This window comes from Callospermophilus lateralis, chromosome 3 (genome assembly GCF_048772815.1).
Source record: "Callospermophilus lateralis isolate mCalLat2 chromosome 3, mCalLat2.hap1, whole genome shotgun sequence".
NCBI lineage: Eukaryota > Metazoa > Chordata > Mammalia > Rodentia > Sciuridae > Callospermophilus > Callospermophilus lateralis.
Genome location: NC_135307.1, coordinates 37,516,481 through 37,540,099, shown reverse-complemented (window position 1 = coordinate 37,540,099; position 23,619 = coordinate 37,516,481). Strand labels below are relative to the sequence as shown.

The 23,619-nt window shown below is 38.3% G+C and overlaps 1 protein-coding gene across 4 annotated transcripts in view; it reads left to right on the top strand.

Moving 5' to 3' along the window:
- The window catches only part of Stxbp6 (syntaxin binding protein 6), a 235,482-nt gene that overhangs the window by 32,775 nt on the left and 179,088 nt on the right, over positions 1–23,619 (top strand). Inside the window, exon 2 of one of the 4 annotated variants that reach the window (XM_076850124.2) lies at positions 4,689–4,772. The exons of the other annotated variants lie outside the window; for them this stretch is intronic. The gene's annotated coding sequence lies outside the window, so the exon portion shown is untranslated. The remainder of the gene's footprint in view (positions 1–4,688; positions 4,773–23,619) is intronic. 4 annotated transcript variants of the gene reach the window in all.

The following is a 23,619-nucleotide window of genomic DNA, read 5'->3' as shown; positions in this document are numbered from 1 at the left end:
TTGAAGTGGCATGGAGTCGACTAGTTCTTTCAGAATGTTTATCTAGAAGGAATATTTTATCGAAAAACAGTAAATCCATTCCTGTTTATGGGACACATCTTCCTTTGGAGAATAGGATGTTGTCAGGTGTGGGATCTGGCATTAAACTAAATTATCCTTTTCCTTTCTCCTTCTTGAGCTGGTAGAAGGGGCAAGTGGAGGTGGACAGAGTGTCTATCTGGAAGAGTGGGTGCAGAGAAGGGCACAGCAGGAAGCACAGCATGAGACCCTTCCATTAGCCCAGGATAGCCCTGCTTGCCCCCAGCTTCTTGTGCAACTGAGGCTTAAAGGAACCCAAAGAAGTCTCCTGCTCCAAGTTATCCAAATGTGATTTTTTTAAAATAGCAATTCTCTTTGGTCTTGTAGAGGACAAGATAATGGATATCCTCCCCTTCCCAGATATAAATGAGGATGTTCTTATATTGTTTTTGTAGTTAAATTTAAAAATCTCCAGTGACAGTTTTTAATATTTTCTTCATTATTACTGTTTTATTTATCTAAGCTGTGGAAAGGGTCTTAGAAATAGAGCAGAATAGGGTCTTAGAGATAGAACAGAATAGGATCTTAGAAATATATAAAAAGAGCCATCACTAGAACTTTGATATTGTGAGTGATTTAAAAGTAAGATTTACTAGTTTCCTCCAACATTAAACATAATGTGGTAATTACAGAAAGTTTGAGAAATTCAGAGAAATAGAAGCAAAGAAGAACAAATTTCTATAATTTCTAGAACCAAGAAGAACAAAAAGAAACAATGTTTCTTTTTTCTTTTCTATTTTATGTGTGTGTGTGTGTGTGTGTGATCACACTATAAATACAATTTTATTTTCCCATCTTCTTGGAAGGCTAAGGTGCAGAGACCACTGGCTCAGACATTTTTACTGAACATACTCTGTGACAATTCAGCTTTGCAAATCTGTGGTGGCAGCCTAGTTCATCAAGTCTTCCATGAATTCCTACTGTGTGCCTGGCACAGTGCTATGGCCGAGCAGGCGGGGCATGCAGTCCGGCTTCTGGGAAGCTCACAGGATAGCTGGAGAAGTAAAGCAGGCCCTTTCAGGGTTACTTTTCATTTTTTAAAACTTTTATTTATTTATTTTTGTATGAGAAGTTTTAAACATGTACACAATATCGAGAATATAATACTATTCCCAGTGTGCCTTTCTCCCAATTTTAGTAATTTTCAATTTGTTGCCAGTTCTGTTTCATGTAGATCCCAGGATCCTCTTCCTATTCCAGATTACTTTGAAGCAAATCCCTAACATCTTATTTTTTTTGTGTTAGTAAGCGTTTTCTTTACAAATATTTTAGATAAGACTCGTTTTTCTTTTAATACTGTAGTATAGTTATCATTCTTTAAAAAATCAGCAATTGATATGGAATTCTGTCAGTATTCAATTTTATCTGTTTTTTTTTTTCATTATATTTCTTTTCTATTTGTTTATATTAGTGGCCAGAGAAGGTCCATAATTGTAATTGGTTGGCATGACCCTTTGGGCCTTTTTAATCTACAGATTCACCTTTCACCATCTTATCCTTGTGGTTATATTGTTTTCCTAAACTAGACTATTCTATTAATTTTCCCATATTCTGGATTTTGCTGATAACATCCCTAGGAGTTAAACGTGAAATGTTCTATTTTGCATAGCTCTTTCACCATTGTATTTCTTATGAACTGGCGTTATTTCCAGAGGCTGGATTGAATGCTATTTTAATTTTTTTGGCAAAACAGCATGTGAGTGGTTTTGTGTACCCCCATCAGGACACCCTTAACATCAGTTGCGTGTTTCTCTCTCTCTCTCTCTCCCTCCCTCTCTCCCTCCCTCCCTCCCTTCCTATGTGTATGTGTCTATGTGTGTGTGAGAGAGAGAGAGGGAGAGAGAGAGAGTGTATTCACAAGATGATCATTGACAACTAGTAGTGATTGTTGCTGCTTAAATCCATGAATTCTTAGGGGTTTCAAAATGTAATGTCATGTCAATCTTATTTATTTATTTATTAACTAGACTAATTATTTAAAGAGAAACTCTTGCTAATCAGCTATTTGGCTATCCTCAGTTACAGTTTGTATAGAATGGCCAGAAAAATGTCTTGATTCTTCCTTCCCTTTACCAGTTTTCAAAATAGTTGGCTCCTTGTCATTCAGAGATAAGTGGTTGGCAGGATGGTTTATTGAGAATTTGTAGATTTAAACTGTTATTTTAATCCATCACATTTGTTCTTATTAAGTTGTCCCATTTTTGACCAGCAGGAGTCCCTGTGTTGGCTCCTGAATCTTTTTGATATAACCCTGGTAGTCTTGGACAGCTTCACTGCTCTCTGTATGCTAGGCCACAGGTTCTCAAAGTGTGATCTGAGAATTCAGGGGTTCCCAACACCGTATCAGGGAGCCTTTAAAGTCAAAACAGTTTTCATGATTCTGAGACATAATTTATCTCTTTTATTCTCATCTTTTTACATGCCTATAGAGGATTTTATCTAGAGGCCACACATTAGTCACTCAAATGTAAGCATATGTATTCTTGTGTTTTCTAGAATTTTCTAAGGTACACTCTTTGAGTACTTGGACAATTTCTGAGACTACAGGGGTCTTAGGACCAAAAATCTTGAGAAATGCTGTTGTAGGCTCATCTTTCATGTGTCCTGCCACATATACATAATCATGGCCTTACACATTGGCTCCTTATTTTTTTCAACTCCTTTTTGTGTGTATGAGTGATCTGTTCCAAGTCTCACAGCTAGTAAGTGGCAAAACCAGAATTTGAAGCTAGATGTTTATGCAGTATTTTTTTTCCTCATAAAACAGAATCACTGCTGTCCAAAGTTTATGATTAATTAAGGCTTAGAGGATGTAAACACTGCCCACTATGCCAGACATGAACATTTTAGGGGCCACCAAGTAAAATTAGATGTTCTTTTTCTCAAATGGAATGTCCCTCAAAAAGGGAAGAACAAATATAGAGGCAGAATGAGTGTTTGCTCTAGCTTCATGCTATGATAAAAACAATACTCTGAATATGTTGTTTTTCTAGTTACAGCAGGGAAATTCAGCATGCAGTAATACCTCATTAGAGTGTTAACTTCTGAAGATTTCAGTCATCCAGAGAAAAGCCTGCTTTGGCTGTGGAATTTGGTAATGACTCATGGATTCTCCACTAATTTTTGAATTCAGGTTCCAATTGATTGCTCAACCATATAGCTTAGAAACACTTTAAAAAAAATTGTTAGTTGAACAAAATTCTGCAAGAAAATATTCTGCAATTTGATGCAGTTTGAAAAGCTGAATAATTATGCCTTAAACCTTGGACTCTTATTTTTCCATCACTTAATAGTATACAAGTCTCTAAAATATGGAAACTTAAAACTTCTGTTTTTTGGGCTGGGGATGTGGCTCAAGTGGTAGCGCGCTCGCCTGGCATGTGTGCGGCCTGGGTTCGATCCTCAGCACCACATACAAACAGAGATGTTGCGTCTGCTGATAACTAAAAAATAAATATTAAAATTCTTTCTCTCTCTCTCTCTCTCTTAAAAAAAAAAAAAAAAAAAAAATTCTGTTTTTTTGTAGTCCCTGGGGCTTCAGAGGAATCTTTGTTTTATTCTGTTGAACTGAACTCAGTAACTTGTCATTTTATCACCATTCCCAATAACTGTAGCTTCTCTTGGCTAACATACAACATTAACTCTCATTTCCTAGATACAAGGAAGAGTTTTTCTCATAAGAACACTAAGTGTCTTCCAGAATAGCTGGCTGTGACTTTCTGAATTACGTCCATACGGAAGAGAAGACAGTCTTATGTAATGACCTTGGGTATTTTTTCAATGTTAAGAAATAACTGACTACACCTGGTAGCCATCTGGAAAAGTGTCACATAGGAAGCTTGGATCAGAGCCCACATTACCTTTCCAGTGATTCATAATTAGTTTGTGGTTTAGGTGGGGAGTTAAGCAAAGACTATGGCAAAGATTGCAGAACTTTTAGTGGAATATAGAGTTCTTTGTTGGAAAGATTTTAAATACTAATTGTATTCTTATTTTTATGAATAAATTTACTTTTCATTACAGTCTCAATTGTTATTTTTTCTTTCTTTTTTGTTGCTGTGTTGGGGAATCAAACCCAGGGCCTTGTGCATGCGAGGCAATCACTCTATCACTGAGCTACACACTCAGTCCTATTATTTTTTTTACATTAAATCTGAAATAATTGAAATATCTGCTCTAAGCGACCTGTTGTGGTTTAGGTGTTTGCACTTGGAATGTCACCTGCCTGGACTTCTCTAGCAAGTCTTCTCACTAACTTTGCTAAAGGTAGTTTTAGAATATGTAAAAGAATATAAAGCGGGAAGGTCGTCTTTTGTAGGGAAGGATTGTGAATTTCCATACCACTATGATCGGTCTTGTCAAACTTTTATTTTGTATTTGTCACTTTGACCAAATTGCAAACAAACAAACAAACAAAAAAAAGGTTTTCAGCTTTATGTTATATTCAGACCTGACTCCACATGGAAAGCATGTGCTGTGTGACAATGGGAGCCTTGAACTTATAGCTGGGGAATGCCAGGAATTTGGGGCTCTGGTGTCACCCAGAAAAATGGCCCCACCTTTCTGCAGTTTTGTTTCCTGTTTAGAAAGTTTTTTTTTTTTTTCTTAAGGACCTTGATATACTGGGAGGAAAGGTGCTTTTGGTGTAGAGTTTTCCCGTGAAGTGCAGTCCTAACTAGAAAGCTGGGCTAAAGGTAGGTAAGTGCTTTTCAAACATGTGTTTTGAGTATACATGCAACACTTTCTTAGTTTAGGTCACACATTTGTTTACTGAAGTAGGAAGTAGCCCCAGTCAGTTTGAATTCAGATTTAAAACTCGGGTTTTGCTTATTTTTTATCTTTCTCTTAAAAGCAAAGAATATAAAGGCTTGGCAAGTAGAAATTGGAACTAATTTCCATTGCTTTAATAGGTTTTCTGGAGAAAAAGTTTTATTGACGGGGGAATGAGGGCCAGATTATTTTTGTTCTTGCTTTGTGTCTAATTGGAGACAATTTTGGAGTAGTCCAAAAGTCTCTTTTTGAGTGGGAGAATCCATCATAAAATGAGCCATAAATTAACAGCTCTTCGTGACAATGGCCTTGGCTGAGTCTCTATGGTGAGAACTCAGAATTCCAGGAATGTGTCTGGAGGTGGAATCTATTACAGCAGCGATTCCCAAGAGGGAAGGAGGCCATGTCAGAATCTCCAAGTGTGCTTTTGAGGCTCTGAAGACCATTCCCCTTTATCCCAAATCTCAGTAAGCCCTGTTGGCAGCAGTTGTGTTTAGTGTCTTCCAGGTGTTTCAGAGTTAAGGAATATCTGAATAGTGCTCCTGGGGAACCCCGTGGGGAGAGACAGTGGGAATGACAGCTAATACTTATGGAGCTTCTCAGCGGATGAAAACATCCTAAAATTGACTGTGGCGATGGTTGCCTGTGAACATATTAAAGACCATTAGATTGTATACTGTAAATGGGCAAATTATGTGATACATGAATTATGTCTTAATAAAGCTGGTAAGGATGGGAGAGGAGGGGAGGAGTAGGGAGGATAGGAAGAGCAGCAGAATAGAATAGACAATGTGATTAATGTATGTACATTCCATGTATGTATTATATACAAAATGCATTCTATTGTCATGTATGACTAAAAATAAATAAATAAATAAAAAATAAAGCTGGTAGAATAGCACTACTCTGTATAGATGGAGTGCCATTTGTTTCAGAAAAGATGACTAATTGCTCTGAATGATTTTCAGTTCACATGGTGGTTGTAACTGTTGCTGATAATTTGGCAACATGTCCTGTACAAATTTGTGGTATTTGGGGTTGATTCTAAATAAGTTTTTGTATTTTGTGATTTTGTTTGAAGAAGCTATGTGTTAGTGCTTTTAAGTCTACTAACAGCACCAATGGGACTAGAAAACTGTACCTTCTAGAAAGGGGTCAGCAGCAAGTTGGAGTGTGATTTTGGAGGGTGGCCAACACTGTGCCCTTCCATAGTCCTCAGTTCGTTGGATTAGGCCAGATGGATTTTTGTGTTACTAAGGGAGGAAAGCTTTTCTGTATATTTGATTATGTTAAATGATACTGTTAACCCCAACATTTTAAGGTTTAGGCTTGGGAAGGAAATGTGTAAAGTTTATTGTATAGTTTTTTTTTTTTTAACAATTTGTATTCTTTTTAGTCTTTCATTTTGAGAGGCAAGTAAGAAAGTGGGAAACAGTAGAAGGAAGGAACCAGGAGGAAGGAAGAAGGGAGAGGAGAGATAGTGGGGAGTGATACTGGCCAAATTATGTTGCCATATTGTGTGCATGTATGGATATATAACAACAAATACCACCATCATGTATAACCATAATGCATCGATTAAGAACATGGGAAAAAATTTTTAAAGATAAGAACAGAATACTTTTAAGCCTAAGAAAGAAAGAGGGAAAGCAAAGAATCAGGTAATCAGCAAATGAGATTAAGAGATGAAAAGTCCCTAGGAAATGAGATAAGATCTGAAGTTCTATGTTTAAGCCTTAGAACATAAAATATTAGAAGTTATAAGGATTCTCCACTTATCAAACTCTTTTGAAATTTCATTTTAAAAATTTTTGCCTTTACTTCATGTTTTGTAATATACTTTAGAAGCTGTGTCAGACTCTTCTAAAGTGAAAACAAACCAAATCAACTAGAAATGATCTTAGCTATCATCCAGTCTCTTCCTTTTATTTTACTAATAAATCCAGTCACTTGTGAAAAAAGCTAGTCTGGGGACATCTTATTCTGGGCATTCTCTGTGCCTTCTCAGGGTTTAGCACATAATCCACACTGGCAGACTGGTGGACTGGATCATGTGTTTTGGGTGGTTAGTACTAACAAATAAAACTTGAAAAAAACCTTTTGATCAGAGTGTAGTTGAAGAAAGTATTGTTGAAAAGTTTGAGAAATATGGTGGAAGATATTAGAGCAATTCTTTCTGGGATTTAAAAACTTAGCCATTCTTTTGTGAATTGCTAGATGCTAATGTTTACTCTTCTAAAGACTTCTAAAGTGTAAAATGTTTTGGGTGTATCAAAACTTTTGATGTGTACAGTGCCTTTGTGTTACACATTCTCAAGCTGATAGTGTCTTTTCTCATTTCTTTGGGAGTATTATTTAATTACTCTCAGAGAGTCAACAGAAGAGTGAATTAAATAAGGATTATTGTTTCCAAAAAATACTCTTCTCCATATGCCAAAAACTCAGTAAAACTGGATAGAGCTCCGTCAAGCAACAGCTTGTTGAATTAATTATAACATCTTGTGATTCCTTAACGGAACGGCCTAAAACCATTTATATTACCAGGTACAAGTCCATGTTTGGAAAGCTGAACTTTGTTTTTCTTCTTTAAATGAATTCTGGCTACTTTCCATGAATTGAGCTGAGTCTGAGGTCTGACATCTTTGTTCATGTGGGGCTCAGGCAGATTTTTCTGAAGTGCAGGAATTTCCCATCCCTGTCTGGCTTCTTACAGAGGGTTCTGGGTGTGGGCTCAGAGTGCCAGGCACAAACCCCTGGAGAGGAGCGGGAGCCAGCTGGGAAGTGAGCCAGTCCTGCACATGTGATCATTATTTGGGGAAAAACTACCCAAAGTGTGTCCAAGCTGATATTATAATCATCCTTGGCTTATTTGAGGACCTTGAGATGGCAGGACAATAACTTGGGTTTCTAGAAACCTACTTTGATGGTACAAAAAGTGGCTTTGTCTGCAAGATCTCCTTTTGAGGTATTAGAAGAATGTGAATATGCTGGAGCATTGCAGGAATCATTTCTTTGTGACTAAAATCTTCAGAGTTGGGAGGAAAAAAAGTCCACATTTCTTATTTATTTCATCCATTATTTTCAAAAATATTTATTGAGTATTTGTCATGTGCCTGGTACTGTCTTTGGTGCTATAAAACATGGACAGAGTTTTGAGTGGGGGAGACAAACATGCTAAATTAAACGTGTCGGGGGTGATATGAGCTGTGGGACAGTGACCATAGGGAATGGAATAGGAATTGCTGAGGAGTGAGGGAACCATATTCAAATCTGGGGTCTTACACTACTCAAGGTGACTGATTGGACTCACAGGCATGAAGCAGCACAGTCCTTTGCATATCATGACTAATTTGCTGTCCCAGTCACCACTACTGTTGTCACAGTTGCAACTGGAAAGCATTTCCTCCACACCTGTTGGCCAAGTGGTGTACAGAATGAGTCATATGGCTACGTGTTTGTCCTCAACACTGGCAGTCCTCATGTGGACACGTGTGAGGACTTACTAATAATGAATAGACATCACCTGACTATATTCATTCAGCACACCTTTCCTGAATGATGGCAGATACAAGGTGTTGTGGAGGAGAGCAAGGTAAATCATATTCATACCTTGCCCGAGGGGCATGTAGTCTAGTGTATTCATCACGTAGATCATTTGCTTGTCATTGATTTGACATTTGAGATAGACTATGAGAGTCCATGACATACACTGATTTCTCATTTTGCTGGTTTTAAGTCAGGAGCTTGGGGAGGCTGGTGTGGGGCACCTCATCTAGGAGTGCCTTTCACCAGTTGCCTCCCATCCACATTTCAGTGCAGCATTGTTTCTACCAATGTTTAAGATGTAAAATGTCTTCAAAGTAAAATATGCTTTCTTTGTAAAAACCTGCTTTGAGAAGAAAGCAAGCATCTAGCGTTGGTGAGGAAAGAGCTGAGTCTAAGACGTGATGGTTCTTGAGCAGATAGTGGAACCACTGAAGGTTGCAGGGCATCATTTAGCACATTGCTGCCTTTATGAGGAAAATTATATGCTCTAGCGTTCTCCAGCTGGGACCTGAACCCCTCAAGAGTGTAGCACGTGGGTGCATCCTGATAAGGGCTTTGAGGCAGCTGTAGAAGCAGGTGAATTTGTCTCTCTTGCTTGAAAGAACTTTTTCGTGAACTGCTTCCTCCGTTCCTAATTTCAGCTCATTCCTTTTCCTTCAGAGGTAGAACACCAGCCATATTTGTGTGAGGTTCCCTGTTATGTATTATATAGATGGAATCGAAACAGAAATATGGCTTTTTTTGTATGTATATTTTTTCACACACCCACATACACATATTCATACACAGAGGAACAGGGCAAAGCAGAGCTTGGAAGGGGAAGGAAAAGCCATAAAGTACAGTGGCAAAGGCTGTTGACCTCTACGAGAATCCGTGTTTTCCTCTTCCTGAGCCCCTAGCAAGAATGCACTTGGCCTTCTGTTATGGTTTGGATGTGGTGTCCCCCAAAAGCTCACTGTGAGACAATGGAAGAAAGTTTGGAGGAGGAATGATTGGGCTGTATCCTTAACCTGATCAGTGAGTTAACCATCTGATGGTATTAACTGAGCGGTAACTGGAGGCAGGTGGGGTGTGGCTGGAGGAGTGGCTCATTAGGGGCGTGGCTATGGGTATATATTTTGTATCTGGAGCACGATTTTCTGATCTTTTAGTGAGCTGCTCTCCTGTGCCACGCTCTTCTGCCATGATGTTCAGCTTCACCTTAAGCCCCAAGGGAGGGAGACTGCTGTCTGTGGATTGAGACCTCTGAAACTGTGAGCCCCCAAATAAACTTTTCTTCCCAAAATTGTTCTAGTCAGATCTTTTAGTCATAGCAGCAAAAAAGCTGACCAAAACACCTCCCTTGCAGCTAGTTGCAGCCACTTTACTGAGTGACCTGAGCTGCCAGTGAATGAGCAGTGGATGATGGTAATGGAGTCAGAGGAGCCTGTCAGCCCAAATCCCTGCTTCAGTGTGAAGAAGAGGAACAACTCATAATTATGTCCCTGCCATAGGAGTAGAACACACAGTTCTGAAGTGTTTCTGGATTTCTTTACACAATGACTAGGTTTTCCTAAGGACTTTTGTGACTATGGGTGGTCACTGAGAGGCACCTTCCTCAGGTTAAGTTGATTCCACTAAATGGTGTCCTCAGGGCTGGTGGGTGAGGGTGGTTATGGTAGTGCTAGGCTCTGGCTGTGTGTTTGCCAGCACTCACTATTAGCTGCTTATAAATACCTCTGCTCCTCACTGTACTCCTCCTCTGCCTGCTCTCACCCCTAGGTGGTAGGGAGAATATAAGGAATGCGAACCTATCCATTTTTTTTTTTTTTGCCCCTCTCAATTATTTTAGTGCTTACCTTGTTCTAGATGCTATTGGGGATACCTAGAAATGAGAGAAACATGGTTTCTGCCTGCAAAGAGCTCAACTGTCGTTGACCAGACCACTGTAAGTGGGACACTCAGCTGAAGGAAACACATTCAGATTGCTTCAAAAAATTAGTGATTTTTAAATCAAGAGCTGAGAGGCAATTTAGCTTGAGGTGCTGTTTCTCTGCGGTTCCTAATCCAATCATGTTAGCCCCTGAAACTTTTTTTTTTTCTTGTGGTCAGCCACGAAGTCCAGTACACAACTCTGTTCAGTATTGCCTTCTCTGCCCTTGTTTACAGTTCTCATATGGACCATTTAGCAGGTGTGGCATTGTCCAGAGTAGATTAAGTGCCGTTTTATCCTTTGAATTCCATGGAGCTGGACCTACAGTAAAATGATCTAAGTTGTTACTTTTCTGAGAATTGTGAATGGTGGACAGTGAGATGAGAGAATCAGCATGTGTAGGGTAGGGTGAGAAAATCCTACTCAACCGTGTTTTAGTGGTTAATTTCGTCAGGTTCAGTGGCTCCTTTCATTTGACTTGCTCACCAACTCTCAGCTGCTTTCTTCTTCATCCATTAAGAATTTTCTTTTTCAGTTTGCTCTGATACTCCTATTTGTCCTTGTTACTGTTGGCCTGCCTGTCTTCTGAGATGATATATTGCTTGGAGGTATACACCAGATCTTGGTTATCTTTGTATGCTTTTCCCTAGCCCCTTACTCCAGAGTATAGCAGTGTTTTATGTATTATGTATGAGTCAGGAAATGATGAATTAATTGATGACTAAAATTTCTTACAGTGGTAGGACTTCTTGAGCTAGTTCCATTCTTGGTGTTGTTTATTTCTGTGTTGAACATTACTTCCTGCTGCCATTGTGTGATGTCAATTCATGTGATGTCTTCTCTTTTACCTTTGTGACACTGACCTGGCCTTATCCGGAATGAGAATTGCCTAGCACAGGGTTATGAAAGGAGAGTGGTGATACGCTAAAGGGTTTTTGTATGAGTGTAGCGGCATGTGTCTTCATCTTGTCCAGCATGTGATACTATGGCTCATATCTGGTGGATGAGACTGATCCACATTCCTGTGTTCTTCTTGGCAAAAGAATCATTTCATATTTCATGTGCTATATTGTTCAATCTCATAAAAGAATGACAGATTTATCTTTTTTCTGCTTGGTAGCTAGGTTTGTATCTTAAGTCCTGCTTGACTCACTGAAGGTTCCGGAGAATTCTCTGAAAAGGGATGCATGCACATCCATAATTAGGCTTGTTTTCCTAATAAAATTACAGCTGAAATCCTTCCCTTGGGAACTTATTATGTTCCTTCCTAAAAGCACATTTTAATAGTGATAACAGAACAGAATGGCGAAATAACAGGATTAAAGACACCAAAGGCAAGGAAAGAAAATATTTTACAGAGGAGCTGCCACACTCCTTTGTGAGTAGGGGTTCCTCTGTGCAACAGTGGGGCTGTCACCCACATGTTCCTTCTTTTTTAGGTTTCACAACTGGTGTTCCCCTCCCCTCCAATTGAGAGCTGACTTTGAATGAAGCTGGTCAGACCTTTTCTCTGATCTTGTTCATCTTGCTTCTTTTGTCAGTTTAAGGTTCTTTTGGCAAAAGTCAGTGAAGTGGAAGATCATCTTCACATCTTTGATTCCTTGACCTTCACATGTAAGAATCTGATGGACATTTCAGGGCTGACTTGTTGCTCTGACAAGCTCTGTGAAGACAGGCCAGTTTCTAGAGCAGGATTTAGAATGCCATTAAGAATTTAATATGGGATTGCCTGTTGTGAATTAACTTCATTAACAAATGAGCATAAGCATTTCTGTTAGAGATAGGGAGCTTACTGACATCTCTTAAAATAGTCTGTGATGAGTAATAGTGATGGAGTTAAATTTTTCCTGCATCTCAGTTCACTGTACTAAATGATATTATAGAAGCCAGGCAGTGTTGGTGCAGCCTTGTCCACTTTCAGGAAGTTGTTTTAAGAATGTCCTCTTAAAATATGTTGGGTGCTGTCTCTGACATTGATGAGTGGTTTGAATCTCCCTTTCATAGTGGCTTCCATAATGTTATTGTAGATGGTAACCTGAGAAACTAGCCTAGTGACCACATGTGCCTTTTAGACCAAAGACCTAATAGAGGGTGCATGTTTGAACAGAGTGTCAACATGTAAGTCCAGATATACTTTCTTGTGGAAAATAATTCTACTCTTTGCCTTGATAGTTTTCTTGATTGGAAAAAAAATGAATTATCACATTAGAGGCCTCATTTACCTTACTTTATATTAACAGATAGATGTCCCACATTCATCAAAAGAATTTTAAGATGGTCCCAAAGGCAAGAAAAACATACAAAATAATAACCAAAACACAGATTCTGTTATGATATAGATGTTGAAATTATCAGACAAGGAATTTCAAAGGACTGTGATATATTAAGGGCTCTACTGGAAAAAGTAGACAGTGTGCAAGTACAGATGGGAAATGTAAGCAGAGAGGTTGAAATTCAAACAATCAAAGAAAAATGCTAGAAAGCAAAATAGTAGCAGAAATGGAGACAATCTGACAGTGGGGCTGAACTTTCCAACCCTTCACTCATGCCTTGGTCTTCCTGGGGCCAGCTCCCATCCTGAAGCTATCTACCTCCATCCCAAAGAGTCATCCTAGCAGCATAAACTCAAGTGAGGCTGTGGCAGTTCATGGTCTGTGATATCACCACTAGAAGAATGTGAAGGCAGAGGCTCTTTTTCTGTCTTGTCACAACTACTACTTGAATATCCATCTCTGCTTCTGCATTTGATGACTAGATCCATCTCAAGAAGGACTTACTGGGTGATTAGTTGTTATACTAGGTAATTCACCCCGGTACATTAGATTAAAAAGATTCACACATACAGGGTGTGTGTGTGTGTGTGTGTGTGTGTGTGTGTGTATTTTTCTTTTAACAGTAGAATGCATTTTGACATATTGTAAACAAATGGAGCACAACTTCTCATTCCTGACTGTACACTGTGCAGAGTCACTCCAGTAGTGTAATCATACATGTATATAGGTTGATAATGTCTGTCTCATTCTACTGTCCTTCCCATCCCACAGTTCCACCCCTCCCCTCATTCCCCTCTACATAAACCAAAGTTTCTTCTTTCTGCCCTCCCCTCTACTTCCCACCACTCCACTATGGATCAGCATCCATTTATCAGAGAAAACATTTGGCTTTTGGGTTTTTGGAATTGGCTTATTTCACTTAGCATGATATTTTCTAATTCCTTGCATTTACCTGCAAATGCCATAATTTCATTCTTCTTTGAGTAATATTCCATTATACACACACACACACACACACACACACACACACACACACACATATATATGTCACATTTTCTTTATCCATTCATCTGTTGAAGGACATCTAGGTTGGTTCCATAGTTTATCTATTGTGAATTGAACTGCTATAAACATTGATGTGGCTGCATTATTGTAGTATGCTGATTTTAAATCCTCTGGGTATAAACCAAGGTGTGGGATAGCTGGGTCAAATGGTGGTTCCATTCCAAGTTTTCTGAGGAATCTCCATACTACTTTCCAGAGTGGTTGCACCAATTTGCAGTGCCACCAGCAATGTATGAATGTACCTTTCCTCCCACATCCTTGCCAACATTAATTATTGCTATACAAATTAGGGAGTATATTAATTGCAAAAATAATCAGCCTGTCTCAAATAATAAAGGTGTATATGTTCATTAATATAAGAGCAAGGAGCAAATGCAACCAAGATTGAAACTTTTTATGTTTTCTCCTTTTGGCAGTTATGTTTGTTTGTTTGTTTTGATTGTTTTTTCAAGTTGGGGAAGTAGCCAAATAATTGAGCTTTTTATCTCTTTTATTACTAGTGCATAATAACTATACATAATAATGGGATTCATTATGCCATATTTATATGCATTGATTAAATATGATTTGATCAATCTCATCCCTCAGAATGGGAAGGTACTAGAATTTTCTCTCTTAAATATAGGAGGAAGAATATTGGTATTCTTAAAGACCATTTGTAATATATGATATTAACCCAAAATGATTTTCTATTAAACAACAACAAAAATAACAACAAAGTAACTCTTTCAGACCAGGGCCTAGGTCTTAGCAATATTTATATCTTTGGTATTTGCCAAGCCTGTAGTAGATTGGGGATACAAATAAACATAAATTCGGATTGAATTTATACAAATATGTGAGAGTTAACAGATGAACTAAAGTTGCTGAGCTTTGATTATTTTTCAGTCTTCAACAAAAGTTCACAGCCTCTGTTTGAAGTAGTAGTCATTCTCTAGTAATATATAACTTGGTTGAAAAAAAATTTTTTTCCCTTAAACAATCTGGAACTGAAATTTGTTCAGCAATCAGGGAGCTTTCTTTTTATTCCTATTTATGTGATCTTCAACCACTAAACAAAAATACATCCATTTCACTTTTCATCTCCAGCTCATGCATAAGAAGATACTAGTAGGAAAAAGACATTACTGGAAACAAATTTAGTTTTTGCTTAAAAGAACCCCTCTTTACTTCCTGGACAACAATATACAAAGCTAATCAGTTTCTTATAAATCAAGATACGGCAATTTGGTACCGTGCCATTTTAGCAAAGTCTGTAACTGGTAATATTCAGCATTAAAGTGGAAAAGGGAGATCTAGAGGCATAAGGGGCAAAAGGTTAATTAAAATTTGTACAATATTTTGGAAACAGTGGCCGTAACTATCAACATTTTAAATATCTATCAATTTCTACATAAATATTTGTACAAATATAGAATGGATGTCTGTTGTATTTTTGTCATTGGAAAAGTAGAAAAAGGGTGAATCTATTAGTGAGAAAGTGGTCAGATAAAATAACATTTGTATAAAGAAGTAATATATTACATTTTTAAAAACTGCTTAGGTTCTCTCCCCATAGATACATGCTCAGACACTGTATATTTGTTTTTCAGCGATAAAAGTATGTGTGGGACTTCATAGTATCCCACTGAAAATAATTATTTGTGTGTGTGTGTGTGTGTGTGTGTGTGTGTGAATTTTTATTCATAGAAGTCTAGAAGATTGTGCAGTGTGCTGCTGAAAGTATGTATGAAGGCTAATTTACAGTAGCCTTTTATTTTCTTCTCTGCATTTTTTGTAATGCTTTTGTAATCAAAATAATTATAAAAATGTAGAAACATGGCATTTCTTCTTAGGAGTGGGGTATTATGGATTGGGGATACAAATATACATAATAATAGAACTTGATACTTATCACAAGGAGTTTATGGTCTAGTTAGTGGATATAAGAAAACAAATACATACAGTAAAATTTTGTGGTTACTCTGATTGAATTCAGTAGTATTAGGTGTTCATTTAAACACAGAGATTATAAATTGGTTTGAAAGAGAAGAAGAAAGCAGTCATAGAAGGAATCTGAACTGAATCTTGGCAGATGTGATATTTAATAGATAAACAGATAACAGAGGGATCACAAGAGTTAAAGCATGGATGAGGGTGTTCAGTTTGAGTCTAGGAAGTATGGGAAGGCTGGCTTGGCTGTTGTGCATGAGCACTGGGACCTGTGAGTGTCATGGGGGAGGTGGGAGGACCAAGCACACAGAGAAGGGTGGGCTATGAATAGGAAAAGTGCTCCAGAGGTTGGACTGCTAGGAGGCCTCCTGTGCTTTTATGTTTCCCTTTCCTTCTTTAGAAATAGAAGCTTTTAATCAAAAGAATTAAACCTAGCATGGGGAACAAACAGAGCAGATGGAATGGAACTGTTGTACTTGAGCTCTTCCAGATGACAGGTGGGAGGGGATGGTGAGACAGTCCCCTCCCTGCGGCTTTGTGGGTGCACTAGTAGAAAACCCTGGCCTGGTAGAACAGGAGAGTCCTTCCAGGCCTGGAGATTCTATGCTGTGCTACCGAGCTGTTTTGATGACCATGCTTCCTTCATGTTTAGATTTGTTCCATTTTGCCCTTTTATTCCCTTCCTAGGAAAGGTTCCGCTGCACCTCCCTTCAGTGTTATTTCTCATTATACCAGAAGTGGTCCTGTACTTTATACATGTCTTTTTGACAGTTTTATTCTTTCATATGTCATTTCTTATTAATTTTCCCACATTAATCTGTGTGAACAGACTAGCCTTTTTAGGATGGAAAAGGAAATTGTAATAGGTAACACATTGAGAGCCCACCTGGTTACCATTCTAAACGTTTATATAAATCATCATATGCCACCCTCATGACAATGCATGAGATAGTGTTATCATCATTATTATTTTATAGATGAGGAAACTGAGGCAGGCACCACAGGCAGATGCTGTGATTGAGCTCCAAGATTAGCAATTATCAGAACAGTGATTCAAACATAGGCCAGCCAGCTCTAGAGAGGTGCCACTCAACTGCAGCCTGACCTTTTTGACTTTGACTCTCAGTTGTCGCTTTTTCACTCTTCAGTTCTCAGTAAGAACGTATTCCCATTTAATTGTTTTTGCATGCTTTGATGCTATGTCTTTGCTACCAATATTTGTCCCCTCCCCTTCATTTCCACCCAAAAATGAGAGAGTTGACTCAAAATTGAAGAGATTTTGGTCTTAGTGTTTTGAATTAATTTCTAGGTATGTCAGAGAGGGAAATGAGGCTGAGAGATTCAGATATAGGAATTTCACTTAGGTTGGCATTTGCAGGTTTACCAAGGAATTTGGTGTGAGGGAAAAGGCAGGGAGAAATGGATCAGGGCCAGATGTTTGATCCATTGTCAAAGTTGGGAGATAATGAGGTGACAGTGGAAAGTGGGAAACATTTTCTATTTTAAGAAGCTAAATAACCTTGGAAAATGATTTTTTTTTGCTATTATACTATTTTAACCTGGTGCCAGAGACAGTTGTAATAAATTAGAAAATAAATAAGAGAGAAAAGTATGTGCCAACATTGATTTTTGCTAAGTATATTGTTGGTACCCCGAAATCAAGGAAAAATTAAATGATTAACCAAATTCCTGAAGATTAAAATCTTTGGAATACATAGTGTTGACTATGTTTATTTTAAGCAAAATAATTCTACCAAATAGCTAAGAAGCATTAGAAAAAAATTAGGAGCTTTTGACCACTGTTAAACTATTTCATCATGAAATATGGAAGGTAAGTTTTAAGAAATAAAATTTATGTAAGTTTGTTACTTTTGCCCTCAAAATTAAACTACAGAAAAACTTTGCTATTTCTTTTATTATTTCAACTATTTGAAGTAAGGGGAAGAATATATAGTAATTCTCTATATATATAAAGATCAATAGAAAGCTTTTTACCTCATCAAAGAACTTTTCTCTCCATTTATTGAGTTGAAAATAATGTTCAGATTTTTAACATACTGGTTTAAAACAGTTTCTAATCTCTAGTGTGTAAAGTTCATGAAAGGAAAGTAAAAAAGTAAGTTTACTGGGATCTCAGTACACATTTTACTTTTAGGATAGAAGTTGGAATCAGACCAGTTCTCTAAAAAGAAAAGTATGGACTTACAAACATCCAAGGGAGTTCAGTTACTATACTTGCAAGGTAGTTTATGTGGTTGGTCGGTTAATAATTCCTGAAGATACAAGTTTTTCCCCCCAGGAAGCTCATTTTCTAAGAGCTACTTTATCATTGAGATACTCCAAAAATAAATGAAATCTTTTACCTATTTGTAAGAAATGGATAGAAACCGAGGATAATGTCATTTTCTTAAAAATTTCCATAGTGCTAGAGATTGGGTCTAGTAACCAACTGTAAAAGCCTACTTCTTTAGAAAGTATTTCCAAATGTCCGTTGTAGGTATTAATCTATACTTATTCATTCGTGGATTTCTGCATTCATTCAATGAACTATTATTAAACAACTACTGTATGGAATTAAAGATGTAATTAAGTAAACATTGGTACTTGCTATTATGGTCTGAATGTGCATATCCACCCCCCCCCCCCCAATTCAGTTGGAAGCTATTTGGAAACTAATCATCATTGTGATGGTCTTAAGTGCTAAGGCCTTTGGGAGGCAGTTAGTACCCTTATAAAAGATGCCCAAAGAGCTGCTCCATCCCTTCCACTATGTAAGAACATACCCAGAAGTTGCCATCTTTGAATAAGGGAATCAGCACACACCAGATACGGGATATGCTGGTGCCTTGGTCTTGTACTTCCTAGTGAGAAATAATTTTATGTTTTTTATAAGCCACTCATTCCATGGCATCTTATTGTAGGAGCCCAAATAGACTAAGACACCTGCCTTCAAGAGTGCATGGTTTCATGGGGGAGAATACAGAGTAAGTACACAGAGTTAACAGGAAATGTCATTACTGCAATAATGGATCTGCATGTAGATCTGGAAAGACTTCTTGGAGAAAGTGCTAGCTAAGGTAAGTAGAGCCATTGAGGTGATTACAGACTTCTAGAAAAATCAAAGGAGATGCCATGTGGGAAATGTATTGTGGGAAGGCAAGAAAGGGTCATTACTGTTAAAAGTCAAAGGTTAAAAAATCAACCCCAGAAGCCCATTTTTAAAGATTATTTCCTGGAAACCATTCCTGGTACCAAGTGCTACATTAGTAAGGCTCCAGTTAGAAAACAGATGCAAAGTTAGTATTTTAGATATAGGTGATTTAACATAGGGAATTGGGATAATTCACCAATGAAAGAATAACTTCAGGAAGTAGCTACCATCCCTGGGGGTGGGGGACAAAGGGAATAGGTGTTGTTATTAAACTTAGAAACTCAGAGTTGGGACTACCTCAGGGCTGATATGCTGACCTCTAAGAAGGTGCTTGGATCTCTGAAGATGGATTGCCTTCTGGCCAGTACTCAGACGATCCAGGGAGGGGCTGTGGCTGGAATCTTGAATGCTAAATGCATTGGGATCTGGAGCTGTTCCTTTTTGTAGAGGCTGAAAGGAACTGGAAAACAGGAAGAAAATTTATTCTTTCCACTTTTGCCTTCCAGTTTCCTGCCAGTGGCTCCCACTGACAGAGTCTAATAGGAATCCAGTTGCAAGAGAGTCTGGGAAATGTGGTTTGCAGACTCTAGATCCAGCATTACAGAGAATAAAAAGTGGGGGGGGGGGGGTTGGGTTGAGACACGGATGGTAAATGATTTACTCCATACATTTTAGAAAGTGACTCCAGCTCCATACTGTGTGGACTAGGTTAGAGGAAAGGTAAAGTAGGTATACTGGTCAATAAGTTCAGAGGATGTTGGAAGAAATCTAAGCAAGAAATGATATGGAGAAATTACAAGAGAAGTGAGTAGATGTTGAGAGATTTAGAAAAAAGAGTTAAACAGAATTTGGTAGTTGGGAACTACAAGAATAAAGGAGAGAAAGGAATTAAGGGGGACATTTTCATTTCTGACTAAGGTGGATAAGGTGTTGTTTACTCAGATAGGAACACAGGACTAGAAACTGTTCAGGGGAAGATGATTTATTCAGTTTTGAACTTGCAGAGTCAATGTACCTATGGTTTATCTAGGTGGAAATTCATGGTGGATACATGGGCAGAATATGCAGTTGTGTATATTCAGCCTTATAGGTGGTACTTGAAGTCTTAGAAATAAATAAAGTCACAAAGAGTAACTCTTATGAGAACAAAGAGAACATAAGACAAAACATGGAAGAATAACATTTTTAGGAAAAGGATACAAAGTATGGAGAAAATTTGCGAAGGAGACTGAAAGCAGTGGTCTGAGAGGTTGGGCAAAGACCCAAGTGCATGGTATCTTGGAAGCCAAGATTGAAGGTTAGGAGGCATGACCCACAGATGCTCTGAGGCTGACTGTTCCATGTTGTTTGTGGTTCTGTCAGACTCATCAGTGTGCCTAGTTTTTCACTGTTGCTTATGAGTGATTCTCCTTTGCTTTTATATTAAATTAATCAGTGGGCAGTGCACTCAAGCTTGTAGGTCAGTCACTTGTTTTTTATAAATAAAGTTTTATTAGAACACAGTTGTGTCCATTTTTGTGTTGTCTGTCACTGCTTTCCAACTGCAGCAGTAGAGTCGGGTGTTTACACTAGAAAACAAATGATCTGCACGGTTTAAAATATCTATGATGTGGCCCTGTGTGTTCCCTCACCCAGGATTATGGTTTTGTATTAGTGTTTTGTGTAAGCTGGTAAGGTTGTGACTTTGACTTTTTTCTTATTCTTTCATTCCTTATTTTTAAAAATTTTGTTCAACATGTCTAGTGGAGATATGGGGTGTAGACTGTACCTTCCTAGGCTTGGTTATGGTCTTGCATTTGGGCAGAGGCAACAGAGCTAAGGGAAAGAAAAGCTAGTGAATGGTCATAGCAGCCATTTCTTGTGACTGTGTGGCTATGTAGTAAGGACAAATCCAGGAAGGTGGCATAAGACAGGGAGGATGGATACATGGGTTTAGGGTGTGCTTTTCCAACTCTTATATGCCAGGTACTTTGCTACCTGTTGGGATTTCTTCAATAGCTCAGAATCTAGTTGGAAACGAAAAACCTTAAGCAGAAAGTTTGATGCGCTGCAACTTGCTTGGTACTGAGTTAGATCTACAAGCATGTGGTACAGAAGAGTGGTATCTAGCCTAGCCTGGGGAAGAGTGGGAGAGTGAGGGGAGGGCCGCCAGGGGACCCAGGTCCAGAAGGTGTGAGGTGAGGTGGGGCATCTCCAGCTCTGTAATCAGAAGTCCTGGTGAAAAGTAGAGCCCTTGAGGTTGTGCAGCCATGCATAAAAGGAGCAATTCTGAAAGATTTCTCTGTCACTGAAGTTTATCTTCCAGGCATTCTTTCTCTCTCATTCTGTCCTTCCCCACTCCCCGCCATATATAAAGTGTGTTTTGAGTTTGTGGGAATCATAACCCTGAATTGGTTGATTTTCCCCTTATGTAAAGTACAAAAGTCATCTTGCATTAATATGTCTTTTGACTGGATTTATTTTGCCTTTGGGGATGATAAAAGCTCAGTGAGCTGAGCATCTATCATCAACTCATCGGCAGTGAAAGTTCTCTGTGTATTTAAAACTCTGAGATGGCTGTCATTTTACTGTCCACACCCCTTAATCATGACAAACTATACCTTCGCATCACTCTCTGTCCTCCCAGTGGCCTGTGGGAGCTGATCTGAGCAGCTTTTAGGCCTCTTCTTTACGAATAAAGACAATTAGACTTATAATACAGATTTGAATTTCTTTTTGATGACATTTATGGTTTTTGTTAAGTTCTGTCTTTACCTTGCAAGTAACAGCAGCTCATTCCAATTGCTTTGGGAAAAAGGGAGTTTTTCATAAATTTGCATGTGAACTGCAAGTGCCAGGAAGTTTTGTTTGCTTCTCTTTGTTCTTTCTCCTTTCCTCTTTTGTCTCTCTACCCTCTATCTCCTTCTCTCCATATCTGTATCACCCTTTTGCAGTCTACAGATCAGCTTTCTCTGTAGTTTTGCTTGTGTGTGATAAGTCTTCTCAGCCTCTCTGCATCATACATAGCTCACCTTAAAGCTTCAGCTTCCTCTGCCTATTGGGTATTTATGCTACTTTTTATAATCTATCTTTAGAATCTGATTGGCCCAGTTTCTCTTTCCAGATGTGGCCATATTGTAGCTGATTGAGTCTTCATGGATTAGGAGCCCTCACCTGTTCCATCCACCTGTACAGGGAGGCATATCCATTTGGCTCTGAAAACCAGGAAGTTGGGAAACTTCCCTTAGAAGCACAAAGTGAGAAGCACAGCAGCCCTGAGAGTGACTCTTCTCTGCCTAGTCCATAACTTAGTTTCTACACACAGTTCCAAAGATCCCCTTTTCTAATATAATCTAATCTTCATAGGCAAAATCACACATTGACTTACTCTTTCCCCAGAAGAAAGCATCTGAAAGTCATAGTTAGCTGTTACATTAAGAAGCAGCCACTCAGAAAGCATCATCTCAGGCTGAATCCGGTTTTCAGTGATATTTGTTACAACTCTAGGTCTCTCATGATCTGGTCTAGCCATTCTGCAACCTGGGGACTAAATGCTAACCACTGTACATGCCCAGGTATGCTGGTAATGGTGAGGACTCTTAATGCTCATTTAACAAAGGGGAGAAGAAATCTCCACCTCTAGCTGTGAAAGGACCACCATGCATTAGTCACTAGCTCAGCTTATGCTCTGCCTAGAAGAATAGAGCCCACATCTAGTGATGAGCAGCCACCTTGCTGGCATACTGGGAACAAATGCTTGGGAATGGCAAGTTGTATTCTGAGAAGCCTGGCTCTTAGGTCCTTGGCTTGTTGCCTTGTCTTTTCTCCCATGAAATGAGTTCCCTGATCTGTAAACGGCTACTTTGGAATATCATCTCTAGATTGTTGATTGGACTGGATCCTTGGAAATACCATGGAATCTTTTCTTCCTGTCCCTTTTTCTTTTTTGTGCCTTTCCTTGTTAAAATCCAGTTTAGAGGTTTGTTTATTTATTTATTTATTTTTTAATGAGCTCTTCAGTGGTTAACAACATGGCATAGAGTAGAAAGATCAGCAGTTGTGTCTCAAATCACTTCTTTGGAATTTTTCCCTTCAATCCCTGTTAAGAAATTAGAGCATCCTATTTTTGTAATAGATAGAGTAGGTATCTATGAGACTTGGATTCTGTAATCAAGGTTGTTTATTTCTGAGCATTCTTTCTTGGCTAATTCCCATATGATTTCTAAGTTAATTGCATAGAGAAAAAATGAAAAATTTAACACTGTATTGACATGACTTTTGCATTTGCATTTAATCATTTGCTTTCTTTATCTCACGAAGTACAGCAAGCTGCTTTTATATTTACATACCATTGAGAAGTATATGATAAATGAGGGTTTGAACTGGAATAGTGGAAATTAGCATAGTCATTTTGTAAATAAATACTCATCAAGGAACACTGCAGCCAAGAAGCTCCCAAGTCATCAGCCAATACTAACTAACTTCAAACTAATTAAGGTATTGGTACTTTTTTTTTTTTTAAAAAAAGGTATGCTACTTATCTGTCTTAATTTGTTTTAGTTTATTTATCTTAATCTGGCTAATGAAAGTTCCTGATTTGTTACCCTGTACCATTTCTTTTTTAGGTCTTCCAACTCTGACTAGGTTGAATTAGGCCTACCTTATGGGAAACTGTTCCATGAACTGTCCCATTGATATGCTTACCCAGAATCATAGGGGAATTTCTGTGGTGCAGGAAGGCATACAGAATTAGCAGAGCAGGTATGTAATAATGTGTAGTATAAGGTGCTTCCTATAGGGAGTAAAGTGCATTGTGCAATTTATTGCTCTGAAGTAATTTTTAAAAAATTTTATTAGAGCTTTATAGTTATATATAGTAGCTGGTATTCAATCTGACAAATTCATACATGCAA